Here is a 17782-nt window from a genome sequence, read left to right as displayed (position 1 = left end):
GAGGATCTCCAGAGAAGACAATAGCCAAGATCTCTTTGCAGAACATTTCTCCAAGCATGACAGTATTTCCATAATCAGTCAAAAACCAGACACATCTAGACTGGCATGCAACAGAAATTGCTGTTGGACATCATGGACATCAGTCCACCCGTAGATGGTTCTTGTGGTGCATGATGGAGAGACTAAAACAGAAACCACTTCATTCTGAAGCACCTGGACCAAAGTAGTTGAATCAAGAGGTGCAGATCCATTCTTGAAGGGCTCAGATGGCTTTGGGAATAGCTGGCGCACAGCTGTAACAGTAAAAGCAAACCCCAGCCCAGTTCAGCAGATAAAATTAGTGTTCAGTTCTCTCAAACCCTGATACCACTGTAAAAGATCAATGTATTTCTCTCTGAGGGCAGTCCCCATGACAGCAGTGCTACCTGCTGAACCAGGGCAGGCCTCCTGTGACTCTTCAGCAAGAAATTCTTTCAGCTCCTCTACACCGCTGCTTCTTGGTAGTGCACACACCATCGGGAAAAGCCTTGTTGGGCTTCGAAGTAACAGGCAAGGGAGAAAGAGGATGGAGGAGGAAAATTTGTAACAAAAATGAACAAAGAAACTGCATTGCGTTACACATTAAGTGCCATGGCCAACACATTTAGTCGCAGTCTGTCTACTATCCTGTAAGCCAGCTCATATCACCTAATCAGCATGTATATCTTATATATATGCAAAAGCATTTCACTGTCTATTTAATGCATGGAAAAACATGATTAGATTAAAAAAAAAAAAAAGATTATTTTGCTAGCAAATGGATATAGCAGCAACCAGCGAGGAAACAGTCCACTCTCTCACTACTACTGTACACACCTCCAAACAAGCAGCAACGAACCTGTGATCAGCTAGGGAGTGTGACTGAGGGTTGTCACATCACACAAGGCTATTTCTATGCAATCTGACGTTCTGGGGTAGCTTCAAAGTTCAGGTGGTGTTCCACAGACAGGAGGTATGGGCATGCAGCCACTGCTAAATATCTTATGTTGCACACAAAGCAGTCCCATCAGTCTGTGAACACCAATCACATCCCAAAAGAGTGTTTAAGCATGCCAAGGACTCCCTAGAAGGAGGGCTTTCCGATGTCCACCCTGGCAGCATCTGAAGATGCCCAGCTCTGTAAGTGGTTTCTCTTTAGCTCTGTATGTCTGCCGGTGCTGTCCATGCTCTTCTCTACCACCCTGCATTTGTGGCCAACAGCTCCGCGAAAACCCTCTTGAGGAGCAGAATAAGGGACCTGTGCAAGTCCGCACTGGAAAAAGCACTAAAGAAATAGGTAGTTCCTAGAGTTTCCGATGTGATAAGGGGTATTCGACAGCTGCACACAAAATTCCTGTTGGTAGGTGTCCCTTCTCAGTTTCCCACAAAGCACGAGGGAAAGCAGCAGCTAAAATTGCTGTGACAAGGAGCAGTTCATTTATCTGACAAAGATCAGTTTAATTTCTACCTACAAAGGTTGAGAACAGCCTAAAATCAGCTTCCTTCTTAACTTCAGTTTAGGAGGTCTGTATGTTATAAATAGCCCACTAAAAGGCAGTTAAGAGACAGAGGGAGAGCAAAAAGTTATTAAAAATGTACTAATGAGAAACTCATTTCACTGTTTTTTAACAGGGCATCAGGGAATTCCTACAAGACTTCTGGTTCATTTAAAGGAGGAAATTTTTAACAAGCTAAAAATAACTGACAATCACATTTTCAAAACTGAGAGAAACATGGAAGCCCCAGGAGGTTCCAACCTAGGGCAGTACCACACAGACCGATAAAAATGCTCATACATATTTCAGGCAGGATTGGGACCCTGGAATTAAAATCTCTGTGACATAAGAACATTTATTTTCTCTACTGCTTTAAAAGAAGGTTTGAACCATAACTGGTTCAGAAACATAACAGAAAACAATTTTTTTTTTTTAGGTAACCAACAATAAGGAGAACCAAAAAGCTACGAACTGAACTCACATCAGCACATCACAGGAAGAAAACACACACAAATGAAGACACGGTGCTTAAAAAAAAAAGAAAGAAAAAAAGAGACAAAAGCCACATTTTTACATTCAGAACGGATTATCTTGATTTTTTTCCTGGGTCAGCTTTTAATGCTTTCCTAAGAATATTTTTCCATAGGCTGTTTAAACACAGGTCTCGGTCGTTTCTCAGCACAATTGTAGTCGCGACCGGGGAACCGAAATTAAGAAGGGAAAAAAAAAAAAAAAAGGCAAACCCACAAAATCTGAAAGTCTTTTGCGACTCTTTTTAAGAGTTATTTTCTTCATTAATCTCTCAGCAGTGCTTCTCAAGGGCTGCGATTCCACCCCAACGGCGTGGCCCGGCGGCGCGCCTCCTGCTCCGCTAAGCCGGCGGCACACCTGAGCTCCCCGCCCGGAGCGGCGGGACCGGCGCCGCACGGGCCTCCCCCGCAGCGGGATCTCTACCTGAGGCGGTTTCGTTCCAGGGCTGGGAGCCAGCCGCCAGCTGGACCGGCCCGCGGAGAGACGCCAGGAGGGCGCCCCGAGCCGCCCGCGGCCCCCCCTTCGCTACACACGCTGAGGCGGCGGCTCTCGCTCGCCCGCCCGCCCGCCGCAGACGAACCACGCTCGCCTCCTGGCTCTCCGCCGCGGCACCCAGCCCGCGCACCGGCTTTTACAACTTTCCGTTTTCAACAGCGGCGCCTCGGCAGCCGGGCCACTGCCGCTGCCCCGGGAAGGAGAGCTCGGAGCCAAAGTCCGTAGGAAGTTGGCCCGCCCGGGAGCTGAGCCCGCTGCCCCGCGGCTCCCGCGGGGATACCGCGGGCTCGAACCGCGGCCCCTCAGCGCTCCCCACCGCCCCCTTCCCAACGCCTCCGGCACTCCGCTGCCGCCCGCACCCACCGCCCCGCCGGCCTCCCACGGGACAGCGGGCGGGAGCGGGCCGCCGCACGCGCTTACTTGGAGTTGCGCTCACCCGAGGGACGGGAAGAGACGGGCAGCGGCGGGAGAGGGGCAGAGTCCGAGTTCGCTGCCGGCAACTTCCCCGCTCCGCCACACGTGGGGCTGAGGCGCAGGCTGGCTTCCCTCGCCGCTCGGCGCAGAGGACGTGGCACCTCCCTCCCTCTCTCTCTCTCCTTCCCCGGCCGCGCCGAGCCGCACCGCGCCGGAGGCTCCTCCCGGCCCCGCTCTGGCGGAATGCGGGGCGCCCTCTGCCGCACGCCGAGGGACCCGCTGCCCCCGAGCCTCGCCCCGGTCCCCCCAGCCGCGGCTGCGCTGCGGCCGCTGCGAGGACGCAATCCGCCCCCCTCCTGCGGCGGCGCGTGGGGCGCTCAGGGGAGCTCGGCCCCAAGGGCGGGAAGCTGAGGGACGAGGCGCGAAGAGTCGCTGCCGCCCCTCAGCGCCCGCCGCGGCGGACGGGAGCCGGTGGCCCGCAGGGAGGCGAGAAGTGCCCGCCTGAAGAGGGAAGCCCCCAGCGGCTGTGAAGTTGGGTGAGGTACACCCGATCTCACTCCTGGCTCGGAGCTCTCAGGTGTCCTCCCGCTGGCTGTGTGGGACAGGTGCGCGGGAGGGGGTTAGAGAGGCAAGTGTGGAAATCCTTGGCAGCCCAAGGGCACATCTCCTACGGTGCTGCACGGAAAGTGTTACCCCAAGTCATGCGTTTATTGGTGAATTAAAAAGGAGAATGCCAGAATAGGTGAAATCACAACAGCAGTTGCTTTCATGTGTGCCAACAGGATGGAAGCTCTTGCTGAGTTGATCGAACTCTGCAATAATGGGCCTAAAAGCAAAATGGAGAGCACTCCCCACATGCTCCAGGAACAGGGGCTGGCTGGGGGCAGTGGGAGGACTGAATTTGCTGAGGAACCCTGTTGCATCCAGCCCGAACTGTTATCTCTGTGCCAGCAGGACCCCAGAACACCTGGAGCTGCTTCCCAGCTTCCGTGGTTTAGGCTGGCTCCACCACAGAGCTAGTCTTCGTTCTTCCTAAGGAGGGGAGACCATCCAGCGTGTTCCTAAACAGACAGTAGCTGTAACTGGTAGAAAATAAAAGACCTCAGACATCTATTTGCATTTTCTTCTTTTCAGGATTACACATTTTGAAAATAAAAGACATTACCTGGGCTTCATTGTTGCAGAGCACCTGACACAGAGGTTGTTGCTGAAAAGGTCAGTTGGGAGGAATCTCGCCCTTCTTCCAGGTTAATAACAGCTACAAAACTCTTCCCTAGCTTAATGGTGTCATCCTTCTCCTCATGCCTTTCTTAAAATGTTTCTTGTAAGAGCGTTCATGTCAAGCACCTTAGTGTAACCTTAATATCCCTTCTAATTGAGTGATATTAGACTGTTGTGTTGTTACCTCCTATTGCTCTTCTTTCTGCCAAAACCATCTATTTCTTCTAGTGGCGGGCAGATTTTTAATCTCGAGGTGCGCTGCCAATTTGAGATTAGAATCTGAAGTTGTAAAGAAGTGCTGTTGCTGATGTTCAAATAACGCTGAACAGCTTAGGGCTAAAGCAGAGAAGAAATAAAATTGTGTTTTTCTAAAACATCTCTCGCACTGTGGTTATCTCAAAGGGCTTTATGAAGTAATGTCAAGTAAAGGAGCACCTTTAAGCATAGCAGCGGTTCTGTGCACAAACGTACCTTCGAACATAGAAATTTTTGGCATTGGTTATCTATAATCATTTAGTAGGGCTATTATGTATGTTTAATGATCACCTGCAACGCCATGAGAAATGTCCAATAATTGTCACCGCTTAAAACCATTAGGAAAGATAAAGTATGTGTATATATTAAATTCCTCCTTGGGCTGACTCTAGGTAAGAAAATGCAGGCCAGTAGATTTAAGGTTAAAGTGAATGTGTGAATCTTTCCTACATATTCCAGTAAAGCTGTTACACTTATAAAGTATGTAATTTGTTGGTTATTAAGTTATATATTTGTGCTACAGTACTCTAACAACAAACTATACCTGAACTTAAGTTTGAGCACTAGATCTGTCTAATGTTGGCTGGCACACAGTTAATTGCTACTGTAATCACTCAAGCTTCGGCAATGCTCTAGCAACAGGACATTGTCATTTAGGAAACACAGATACATTTCTAAGCTTTAAGCAGAAGGAATATGTGGACCATATAGGATTTTCCAATCGGCATCTGTCCAGAATAGATATGATTAAGTGCATTTTTGTTTAGCTATTGATTTATTCACCTGGCTTCCTCAAATGTCAGATATATGTATGGTTTTTGTCCAAGAAAAAATAGGGCTGTTTGGAGTATTGATTGCAGCAGTGGAGTCTGCAGTACAGCTCAGTAAAAGGTTCAGTTCACATTTTAGGACATTGCACTGTTCTTTAATAAACCTGCACATCCTTTGGATGTAGATGTAAAAATCTGCTGCCAGGATTATAATATAATCTTTATTATTTTTTTTTTAATCTAGAAAAAGAAGTCTTTTCAGTATGCAGTAATCTCCCCGTAAACCTGCTCAGAATTTATAGATTTTATATGTAGTACTGTAAAAGGATGGGAAATGTTATTACCGAATTCAGTATTTTTTCCTTTTGTTGTATCCTACTTCTGTGGCAGTAGCAGCTTAGTCTCCTAATAAATACATATGTTTTTACATATGTGTGTGTATGGAGAGAAAAAATCACACATAAACAGTAACTGAAGTGCGATAACTGGTAGCAGTTACAAGTTCAAATACAAAATGTAATTGTATGGATGCATATAAATATACAAGGGCCTTTCCCTGGAGAATTTTTTCCTTCCCTGAGAATTTATAGTGGCAAAACCTTCCATATTATCCCAACTGGCAAAATATTTCCCGATAACAAGAAACAAATGTTCCTTGACGAGTATCTTTGCATTTGTGATTTTCACAGACACCAGCAGTTCTGGACTTTTTCTCCAAAGGGTGCTGGAGCCACAGCACTTTTACAGCAAATCTTTTCCACCTCTGTGCATTTCCACCTCTGGGTTTTGCTACCTTCTTTACTTCTCAAGTAGTCCTTTGTCTGTCTTTGATTTTTTTTTTTTTGGTTCCACACTTTCTTCAAATTTACTCTGCACTCTTGTTTTCCTTATTCTCTGTTCATACTATACTCCTGTGGGGCCTCCCCTGAATCGCAACATCAGAGTCTTCTTTCTCTCGTGTTAAATATAGAGATTTAACATGGAAATCAGTTAACATGGAAAACATGTTACAGTTACCTGAAACACTCACGCTAGGTGATATTAATCTGTCAAGTTTTGGATGGGAGGGATGTGCCGTGGAAGTGCCTATTTATGTTTTACTGACTGTAAAAAGTACATAAGAAGTAGATCAGATTTAGACATTTAAAGTGGGTGAGATTAATTCTGTCTGATGAGATTTCTCTGTTGCCAGTGAAGTCAAAGACAAACTCTCGGTAATTTCAGTACTGAAAGATAAGGCCCAGAAATTTTTTGTCCTGGTAACAATGGTACCTGAGGCGATGGATAATAAATGCCTTCCTTTCCAGCTCAGCAGCTACCTCAGAACACAAGTGACCATTAGTTATTATTGTCTGAAAGTAGTTTGGTAGTCTCTGAAAAATGAGAAATCCACCAGGCTTTTAATCTGTATTCTCAGAGATGACTTAATGATAGATGTCACTCACTGAACTGTCCCAGACACTATATTATTCTTTCTCTTCTGGAGAGGAGACTCTTGGAGCTCAATCTAACTGTAGTAGAACAAGTGTTTCGAAGAGATGCTTTAAGGATCAGCTGTGAACTGGAAGTACCTGTGCAGGGAACAAGACTTCAGGAACAGACTCTTCAGGGTTCCTGATGACAGTTAGAGCTCAATGTATTCACACAAAGAATGGCATTAAAAACATGCAAGCAAATAAATAGGGAGAGTAATATACATCCAGTATGACTTGAAAAGTGGCAATACTGGTGATACCTAAATTGAGACAGGATGCTTTCCTATATTAATTGCTGTAGTTCACACAAGAATTGAGCCCAGAAATTGTGATGACCTCTATATACAGAAAGCCAGAGTAAATTATCACAGTGCTTCCTTCTGACTTTACAAACTATGGGAAAAGTTCTTCAAACAGAAAGCTGGTCCATAGTGACAAGGTAAAAGAAGTGGTTTGCACTGTCACCATCCTGCAGAACTCTTCTTCTGAACTCTGGATAACAGTTTCACAGTCACAAAGGTTTGCTGAATGTAGAGCCTAAAATAACCTTTAGAAAAAAAATGTGAATTGTGATAGAAAACAAAAGACTGGCTTCATCAGCTGCTATTAACTTGGCATAGCTCCACTGAAGTCGGTGAAATTATATTAATTTACACAAGGAGAAATTCTGATCTATGAACATTTGAAGCTAAGACTGAAACACACAGAGACACTATGCCTTTTTCCTAGAACTCCAGCTTACAGCAGGACTCTTGGACATCAGAATTTCTTTTTCAGCAGGACAGGATGTGTAATATTCTGAAAGATGCTATAGAAATGTGACATCACCAGAACTTTGGCTGATCTTATCTGAAAAGCATAAAAACATTCAGAAACTTCTGACAGATAATTTGCATTTTGTATGTTGGATACACTACAATAACTATTATATTTTACAGGCTAATTCTGTAGTGCATGTTTAGTCTTTTTACATTTCATTCGCTGTCACAAGTGATCAAATGACAGATAAAAAATTTACTTGATAACAATGGAGTATGTCATCTGCTTTCAAAGGCTTACAGTTCCAAAGCTGAGAAAGACTGAAAGAGGAAAATGTATAGTGTTACATTATACTTTATCTTTCAGTTAGCTAAATATTGTGACTAAAAGTCAGATTAGACAGTTACATCTGTACCATGTTTTACAGAATTGGAAAGATAAGTCATGGATGTTGACAAAGCATTCTTCAGTATAGACTATTGATATAAATGGTTTAGTAGATCTGCTTATGATTTTTCACACTGTCTCCTCTTTTGGCACTGAACTATATGAAATGTACAAAAGCAACACCTGCACCTCTCTAAATCACAACTGTTTTGAAACTTGATGTCTACCTATAACATTTTCACTTCACTCATCATAAATACATTGTTATGTGACTTATGGTGCATCCCTGAAGATGTACACTTGAGAAAAGACTTTCTTTGCTTCAAGATGTCTTTCCCTCTGAAGAACCTGTCATACCAGCCAGACTTTCAAAATCTGCACTATAAACACCATGGTGTAGTGCTGAGCGACTTCCTGCAAGTTACTAAATGCTTTCAACTCCTACTGATCTTTTAGGAATTGAAGGAAGTTGACTATTTACAGGAAGAACTGAGACTTGTACAGAATCAAGTGCAAATTAATTCTATTAGCTTACACATTTGTAGTTACTTTTACGTATAGTTTGACATTTTCTATTTTTTCTTCTTGACATAAAAATAACTGGCAAACACCTACTGTCACTTCCTCTAAGATTCTCACACCAGCCATCAACTGCTTCTGTTGCTGTTGATGTTATCTTCAGTGTTAGAGGACAAAATGTTTTGGAGAAACTTAAGTGTAAAAAGCTTTTAGTTTTAAAAGTTAATGTGTGGTTCCATGACTTGCAGGAGATAATTTGCCTCCCGTATGTATATAAACATATTAATGCTGTGGGCTCTTTTATATTTTTCCTAAATCATAGCAGCCAGATATCCAAACAGCTGATTCGGTTAAGGACTTTTTCTCTAAACAATCAACCTAATTCCAGACCGGAGCTGTTGACTGCTCAATGATCTGTTGAAAGATCCAGTAGCATTTGGCACATAGATACTATTTACAACATGTACTTTATTCTTTCTGGCACATAATGGAGCCTTCTGCTTCCTCCTGGTTCCCTGATGATTCCCTTACAATGACTGGGGAAATAAAATAATATAATTAAAGGGAGTGTAGGTATCCCCAGGTAACGTTAGAAAATCACATAGCAGTATTATCCAGCTTTGTGCTTAGCATGTTTAACAGAAAGATGGGTCCTGTGCTTTTTTCACAAAGATATCACTATAATTCTTTGTGATGGGCCTTCACATTTGATGACACTGCAAAATCCAAAAGCTTTAAGTCAGAGTGGGATAGATTCAACCTTGAAATAAAATGCAATCTGTAAGACTAATTAAACAGTAGGGTGCCTTACCAAGGAAGAAGTAGATCATTATAACTTAGTTTTTTTAAAAGTAGGAGTTAATATCATTTTTTACAAAATATGCATTAATCATCTGGAAGAAATTTACAGACTGTGTGCTGAGGATATGGCCTGGAGACATTGCAGTTCCTTTTGGTCTCAGGAACTATAAATCTGTGGAGAGCTTCCTTTCTCTATGGGTCATGGCATAGTGAGCAGAATTGTGTCCATAGTCCTTGCTTTGCTCATAGTACTTGCAGTTCTTTATTATGCCAGTGCCTGTAATTAAATCTCATCTCTCAGGACTTCAGATGATTTCCTGAAGTGATTAGGAAGTTTTCGCTTCCTTGCCCCCTCACTTGCCTGGGCAGAACTGGACAGATGTACTTTTATTTCTTTCCTTCATCAAAACCATCAAAAGTGAGATGCTGGATTGCGTGGACTAGTGGCTAGAGAGGGTGAGGATTTCAGACTGGCTGGCTGGGATGTCTTGTTCACAAGCCAGCTTTGGGCCTAGGAAGAGAGATCAGACAGGCTTGGATGCATATGTTTCTGTCAGAAGGAAGGGGTTGGGGAATTATGCTTACAGTTGGGTGGAGGAGTGGAGTAGATTCTGGTTCTAGATTGGCTGGTTCCAGTGATATCATTAATGATATCACTATAAGACATTTTCATACATAACACGATAAAAAGAGAATGTTTGGTTCCCGTTTACCTCCTACTGAAAAGAGTTTGTGACTTGACCATAAAGACCTTCCAAGCTACCACATTTCTCAAAAGCGTGGGCAGAGTCTGAAGGTTATATTGTGGTGTGCTTTAACCCAGCAGACAGCTAAAACAACCACACGGCCGTTTGCTCACTTCCTCCCCCAGTGGGATGTTGGAGATGAAAAAAACCCAAAACTCGTGGGTTGGGATAAAAACAGTTTAATAGGACAGAAAAGGAAAATGATGATGATGATGATAATAATAATAATAGTAGAATATACAAAACAAGTGTTGCTCACCAGCCACTGACTGATGCCCAGATAGTTCCCAAGCTGCGGCCCTCCCTGGCCAACTCCCCCCAGCTTATATACTGAGCATGACATCATATGGTATGGAATATCCCTTTGGCCAGTTTGGGTCAGCTGTCCTGGTTGTGGTCTCCCAGCTTTTTTGTGCACCTCCTGTGGGAGGCTCATGCCTCCTCGCTGGCAGGGCCTGGGAAACTGAAAAGTCCTTGACTTAATTGTCAACAATGCTTAGCAACAACTAAACATTAGTATATTACCAACATTATTCTCATACTAAATCCAAAACACAGCACTATACCAGCTACTAGGAAGAAAATTAACTCTACCCCAGCCAAAACCAGGACATATTGTCATGCAAATTGAACTAGGCAGCAAAGATCTGTACTTCATCAAACTATGCAAGTTTAATTCCAGCCTAAAAACCTTTTTATTTATTAATATCACACTTCGAGATTTTAGGAGAAGTATAAGGAACTCTGTCTTGTATCAGCAGTTCTTTCTGGGCTCAATTCCAAAGTCTTTCTCCACATTGTATCCGTGGATATAATATCTAATATTATATCTGTGGACATTCTTATCAATCCAGTCCTGTGGATCCCAGAGGCAAGTTCATAACCCTTCTTTTTTTCCCTGTCAAGGTTTTATATTTATAATGCAAAGATATATATTGCACTTCTTTTGCAGTGTTGTGAGAAGTGAAGGGGGAGATACTCTTATCCCCTTCTCCTTCAGTCTAGTAACTTGCATGAGTAGGTGCTACTCAGTGTGAGCAGAGACTGCAGTAGCAATCTCACGAAGATGAGGTGGGCATTAAATTCTGTTTTAAAACTGGACCCACATGGAAGCTCACAGTCGGAGGGGAGGGGGCAGTATGTGAAATAGTACGTTCCTGATGGCTTCGTATTGGGGAGTTCTGGTTTCGGATCTTTTTCCAGTGGAGATGCTTATGCACCCTAGCAGTTTGAATAATCTCTAGTTACATTTGGATTCACTGCTATGTATGTTTCATACTTCCTCTCACATAAAATATTAGGGATTAGCTCTCTTCACCTCCATCTATGTAGTTGGGTTTTTTCTATGAAATTCAATAACAAGAAAAAATCCAATGCATTTATACTCACAGAAAACCAGTCATGCAAAGCATTCGTTTATGAAAGAGAGATGGTTACACTGAGTCAATACTAATACAATTACCTACTTGAACAAGCTCTGCTACTCTATGCATTACCTAATTCTGCCTCTTTGGATTCTTGCTGGTTTTTCTGTAAGGTTCTTTTTCTGTATTCTCTTATTCTTGTGTTTTCAAGAACCACCACTAGCTAGAAATGTAGAAGTACACTGTTGTCATGGAAAACCTGACTTACCTATACAGATATCTTACCATCACTGTAAACAAAAAGCAGATGCAAGAACTGCTAACTGTATTCACTTGGCTGGGATATATTTTTTCCAGTCTGTGAAAATCTTGAAATAAGCTCTTTTTATTCCCAACAGGACAGTTTTCCTTATTCCAAGTGGGACAAAAGCTGCTTCTTTTTTTGAGGGGCAGGGAGATGAGTGGGATGAGAATTGTCTCTGTTAAATCATTAAATAAAAAGAAACCGATTTTAGATGAGTTCTCGTGTTTTACATTAATCTGTTCCAAACATTTTGTTTCAATTTAAACTTCTTTTATCTGAGCTTTGTCACTAAATCGTGAACAGTATTGAATTTAAAAATCAGCATTTCTCAATAGGAGAATACTGAAAGAGGAAGATTTTCACTATTTCCTAATAGAAATTTGTTTGATAAAACCTCCACTTCACATAAAACCCCCACTTCTGTAAAAATGGCTCTTTCCAGAGAAAATTGTTTAGATTAAAAACTGTGACTGCTCTAGTTTATCACTGATTCTCAAAGGTGAAGACTGCTGGTTTAGAGTAAGTAATTTCTGTCACCCTCTGAAATCAATGGGAATCTTCTACTAATTTCTGAAGATTGAAGCAATCATTTTTGCTAAGTGTTATGTGTCAAGATGATTACAAAAAATAATCCCAACAACTGGAAATAGGTTTCTCTTCATCTTAGAGAACTACTGAAGCTTGCCATATCCTGACTTTGTTGCCCAGCAATGTAATGGGAGCTTATTTAAATGATGGAACAACCCTTTGTGCATCCAAGGAGCATGTAGCTGCCTGGTTCTTCTCCTTTAGTTGTAGTCTGAGGAAGTTGTGCCTCTACCACACTACACATGTGCTGTTGCATTTGATCCCACAAAAACATGAATTACCCTGGAGTGTTGCACTTGATCACAGTTTGAAGTCACTTCAGAAGGCACCAGAATCCAATTGTGATCCACATCGGAGAAGTGAGTGGTAAAGATGCTCCTTTACCACAGCAGTTTGTCTCTGAGTAGTGTAATGAGCAAATTTAAGCCTGTGTCATTGTGCGTTGCCTGCCTAGCATTCATCTTAAATTTTCAGTCACATACTCAGTAAACTAAAACTTATATACTCCCTGGAGAACAGATAAGAAACCCCATCCTCTCTCCAGATGGCTATCTTAATCGCTAACAGAAGCCATACTCTCGCAGGTCCCTGTGAATATTAATTATTTTATGCAGAATGGAATAGCTTCAGCAAAGGTGACCAAGAGAGACATTCAGAGTGCTCTGTAACTTGGACATTACGGAACTTTCATGGGAAAACCAGCTCAAACCTTTAAGGCAAGAGAAACAACTGGGGCACTTGTGTCTCGGGCTGCATTCAAACTCGGATCCTTATCAGCGAGCTGTTAGGTAAAACACTTACCAGGAGCATCCAGCAGGCCCAGCAGAGCTTCGCCTTGAACCTAATGTAAGCAGCCTCCTAGCAGTACACTAGTCACAAAACCACTGCTGATATTAATATGCCTTCCTCTGGTGTTAATAGTTATTTAGAAATAATCACTGCAGTAATTTTTTTTTTTTTTTCCACACAGAAGGAATGAGGGTAGAGCATCCCTAACACTTGCTGTGTCATGAGGGGAATGTGAAGCAGTAGCTCTTTAGGAAAGCATACTGCTGGAAATCTACATCAGCTCAATCACTCTGCAGCTCACAACTGTGAAATGGCCTGTTTTGTCGAGCTTGTCAGCAATGTGCATCATTCAGTTGACAACACAGAAAGCCGGGGTTGGCTCGTGCACAGTAATTTCCAGTTGACAAGTTGGTTCAATTGATACATTCACTTTGGGAAATAAAGTAAGAATATTCTCAGTTTGAGCGAGCCTACACTGCATGAATATCTCCCTCATCAAAAACAGAGCTGATGACTGCATACAAGACAAGGCATGATTAGCAGGAAGGAAAAGAAAGAGGAGAAGGTGAGGGGTGCCCAAGAAGCTGGGAGGGGACACAGCCAGGACAGCTCACCCAAATTGAATAAAGCTATGATATTCAATACCATATGACATTACATCCCATTTATAACTGGTCAGCTAGGGGCCTGGCGTGGCAGCTGGGGGCCTGGTGTTGGCAACTGAGGGTCTTGCATAGCATCGACTTTGGTGTGATGGCATTTGTCTTCCCAAGTAACTGTTATGTGTAATGGAGCCCTGCTTTCCTGGAGATGGCTGATCACCTGCCTGCCGATGGGAAGTGGGGAATGAATTCCTTGGTTTGCTTTGCTTGTGCATGTGGGCTGGGAGGCTGGGCAGCTGGGGGTCGTGCGTATCATTGACTTTGGGAGATAAGAAATTGTGCTGTTCATCACTTGTTTTGCATATTATTATTATCATCATCATCATCATCATCATCATTGTTATTATTATTTTCCTTTCTGTGTTTGTCCTATTAAACTGGTTTTATCTCAACCCATGAGTTTTCTCACTTTCACTCTTCTGATTCTCTCCCCCATCCCGTTGGGGGGGAGTGAGTGAGCAGCTGTGTGGTGCTTAGTTCCCAGCTGGGGCTAAACCACGACAGCTGTATATCCCATTTGAAGCCAATGGGAATCTATGCTTCCACCCTTTCCCCTTTTGCCACATACACTGCACAGCTATGGGCGTACCTTAACAGTTGTGCGCAGACTGTATTTTTTTTCCAAAGAAAAGGAATCATTACTTTGTAAATATAGAATTAAAGACTGAGGAATTAATGATGCTGATAGTCAAAGAAGTGCAGCTGGATGCAGGAGGGGACTGATCCTTGTAAGGTTACAGGGTACAAAGGGCAGATGTAGTCTCTGAAAGAGATGCAAAAGAACAGGAGTTATGGATCAGATATCAAGCAGTAAGATTCACTCTATTGTCTGGATTCTGGTGCCTTCTGGAGCAAAGCAGGTTGTGTTTTTTTGAAGTTGTATGATATAGCATTAATAAAAGCAATTCATGGTTCAGAACTGTTCTTCTAGGCAGTACTTCATTTTTTTCGTGCAGGGAAAGAAGGAGCTCTTGGCTTTTTTTTTTTTTTAAATGTGGCATGCACAGGGGGAATTCCTCATGTTTTATGTAGTCAGTTGCTGCTAGTTTTTTCTGCCACTGGCATTCAGTCTCCTTCGTTATTGCTATGTTTGCCACAGGTCTAAGTACATAATAATGATGCCATACATGTTAGCAAAAAGATCAGTGTGGCCTCTCACTGTATAACTTGCTGCTACAGCTGCTGCAAGAACCATTTTCTATTCCTGTTTCTGCTTGGAGGAGAATCTTTCCTGAAAACCTTTAAATAAATTAAATATTCCCAGTGTGCACCATTTAGTGTCAAACTTTCCTATTTTAAGATGATTTTTCTCCTTTCGCTTTGTACAGAGTATGTGTCATCAGTAGCCTTGCAATCCTGCAGTGTTAATCAAACTATCCAAAACAGTGGGCTTATTTTGTTTCTAGTATAGATACGGATCCTTAATTACCCCAGTATTGTTTTAACTACCTCAGCACATTCTTATCTGTTCTGCTGCACTTCATTTCATATTACACATTTCCAGTTGGAGACTTGACAGGAGGCAGAAGCAATCAAACCATATTGTCTGGCATAACAGTGGGGAAACTGCCATGTCTCTCATGCAAAAGATTAATAATAGACTGTGTGCTGTCTTTGTAAAACAAAAACATGTCTCGCTTAAACGGCTTAAAAGTTACATCCTGTGTGATGCTGTCAGTGTGGAGGCCCAATGTCAGACATCTAAAGGAGTTTTAATCTTTGAAGAAGAGGCTTTTTTTCCTTGTAAATCATACTGTAAGTTCCTGCTGCTGATCTCAGGGCAAGATGCTTACATTAGACTGTTGCTGCAGATAGGAAGGGACAAACTGTTGCTGGGTAGAAGATGAGTGTGGAAAGCCACAAATACGTGAGGTGGAGAGGGAATAGCCTGCTATTGCCAGGCGAGGGAGCTGTTCAGGTGCAAGCCTGAATTTTAGATCCAGACATTATCTCTGGAATATAAGGAGCCTGGTTGCATTACTGCTGCCTTAAAATACCTGTGAGAGCCAGGCACTTAATTGCTAGGTCTGATAACAGCTAGGGAAAACCTACATAGGTGCTCTCTCCCTCTTTGCTGTATTTGATCTGAGGAGGTAGGGATACATCCAGAACTATTAACTGGAAAAAACAGGAGGAGTAGCAAGATTTAAGAAAAGACAGCAAAAGTTTATTTGGGAGTCTTACTCACTTAAGAGTAAGAAAGACTTTAGAAATACATGAAGTCACTCTAGAGACTGATTTTCAGTGCAAGAACATAACTACTCCATAATGGATTTTCTGTGATCCACCCTGTCCTGAATATCGGAATTAAAGGCAATGCAGCACAGAAACACTGGGTTTTATTAATCTCACCAGAGTACAGAGAAATGGCTAAACATAAAAAAACTTGCAGGTGGTGGGGAGGAGGCGAATGGAAAGTCCTGGTGATATGCTTGCAGGGAATGTATAATCTTCATTAGAAAATTCAAAGCCTGTCTGCTTGGCGTGGATCCTAGCTGCGTAGCGGTTTGTTTAGTGATGATGGAAAGCTCACTCTACATTAATTCCTAATGGATTATTGCAAAATGTTCTGTAATGATGACGTGCTTGAGCTGTTAATGGATTATGAAATGCCTTAAGAGCTTTATGAAAAGCATAAGATACAATTATTATTGGATCATGCCACTTATTAACTTTAAAGAAAATAAATGTGCTGTAATTCCAACTGCCCTTGGAATTTACTCCAAAAGAGTAAATCTTTTCTGTTTGGAAATAGATTCATGTCACCCTCCTTTTCTCTGGTAATATCAATGTCTGCTGCTTGTTCGAATGGAAATACATTCAGGGAGATTACAGGCCTGAACCAATCCCACTGAAATCAACCGGAGTTGCTCCCATTGACTACAGAAGGAGCTGGAGCAGTCCTTGTTTGGTTTGTTCAAGTCCCAAAGAACAAAGGTCTGTGGCAGAGACACAAAGGTTTGTGGTACAGCAGCCACAAAGCTCTGAAGAGAGGGGTCATGTGAAAATTCTTGTTTCTGAACTGGGAGCATCACTTTATCCTAGAAGTGTTTCTGACTCCTAGCCATCTTTTGTCATCAAAATAAATTTTGCATAAATGGTGAGCTATAGGAGATTGGGACCAGATTTACAGTGATAAAGCTGTGCACATTCATTTAGCCACTAGTGCAGTACTTGTGCAAACAATTGTCTCACAGCACTTTACATTGTGTTTTGTAAGGAACTCTTAAAGTATGTCCTGTAAGCTCACCTTGGCAGCATGCATTTTCCTCTGTTCCTGCTCCCTGCTTTTGAAAGCCACAAAGACAACTAAGAGAGACTAAGAGAGTGCAATTCTGAAGGAATCAAAAGCCTATACTCTTGATTAAGCACTGGCCTGATCCTGTCATATCCCAGATTGACTTGCTGTTTTATATTATGACAAGCCTCTGCTAGGAAGCAAGCTTAACAGAAGGCTGAGTGCTTTAAATGTGGGTGAACATAACCCTGGGGTAAGTTATTCACGCTGCGGATCTGGTAGTACACCGACCCTGAAAAAGAATAGTCTCTCACCCTGTGGCTCTGTGACTGGTGGGGGGGAGAAGGCAGGGAAGTGACAGAGTGGGATGAGGACACAGAAGGCTACAGATCCATATGTAAATCATAGATTTTCCCTAGAGAGAATGTATCTCATTATCTGTATCTCTGCTTTTAGCATCTGACTCCCATTGTATTTTACTGGTGCAATTAATTAAAAATAAAGGTGAATATGCCTTAAATAAGCAAACACCAGCCACTGAAATACAATTCACCTTCATGGCTATTTGGTAATACAGTTCAAGAACCAGCCAATCCATAGGCTTTCTAATTTATTGTACAGGAAGGTTGTTATTGCTGTTTACAAAGGAAAAGTTTTCCACACAAAATCTGTTAGTTAGACTTGCCAGCATCTCTCATGCATTCAAGTGCTGCCATGTGAGACAGATAAAAATCCCACCTGATGATAAGCTGTATTGGGAAAGAGGCATCTCTGAGAAAGAAAGAAAAGCCACACTCATGGATAATGGAAATAATGAAACAGTGATAAGTATTTTCCAAATTCCCTTTGCAAACTGAGGTTTTGAATATTAATTATTAGTGAATATTTTGACAATTTAACAGTGATGGTTACTTACACACTACTATAAATAATCAATCCATACTTTTTAA

General features: G+C 42.3%; 1 protein-coding gene across 3 annotated transcripts in view; it reads right to left on the bottom strand.

Moving 5' to 3' along the window:
• SMCO4 (single-pass membrane protein with coiled-coil domains 4) overlaps positions 1-3227 on the bottom strand; it is a 31127-nt gene extending 27900 nt beyond the window's left edge. Inside the window, exon 1 of one of the 3 annotated variants that reach the window (XM_054812711.1) lies at positions 2961-3227. The gene's annotated coding sequence lies outside the window, so the exon portion shown is untranslated. Of the gene's footprint in view, positions 1-2468; positions 2702-2960 lie in introns of those variants that run through there. The other 2 variants (XM_054812712.1, XM_054812713.1) reach the window with 2 other exon arrangements.
• Positions 3228-17782: the final 14555 nt, after the last annotated feature.

This window comes from Grus americana, chromosome 1, assembly GCF_028858705.1.
Source record: "Grus americana isolate bGruAme1 chromosome 1, bGruAme1.mat, whole genome shotgun sequence".
Taxonomy (NCBI): Eukaryota; Metazoa; Chordata; class Aves; order Gruiformes; family Gruidae; genus Grus; species Grus americana.
The sequence above is the reverse complement of the archived record's forward strand: the minus strand, read 5'-3'. Positions and strand labels throughout refer to the sequence as shown.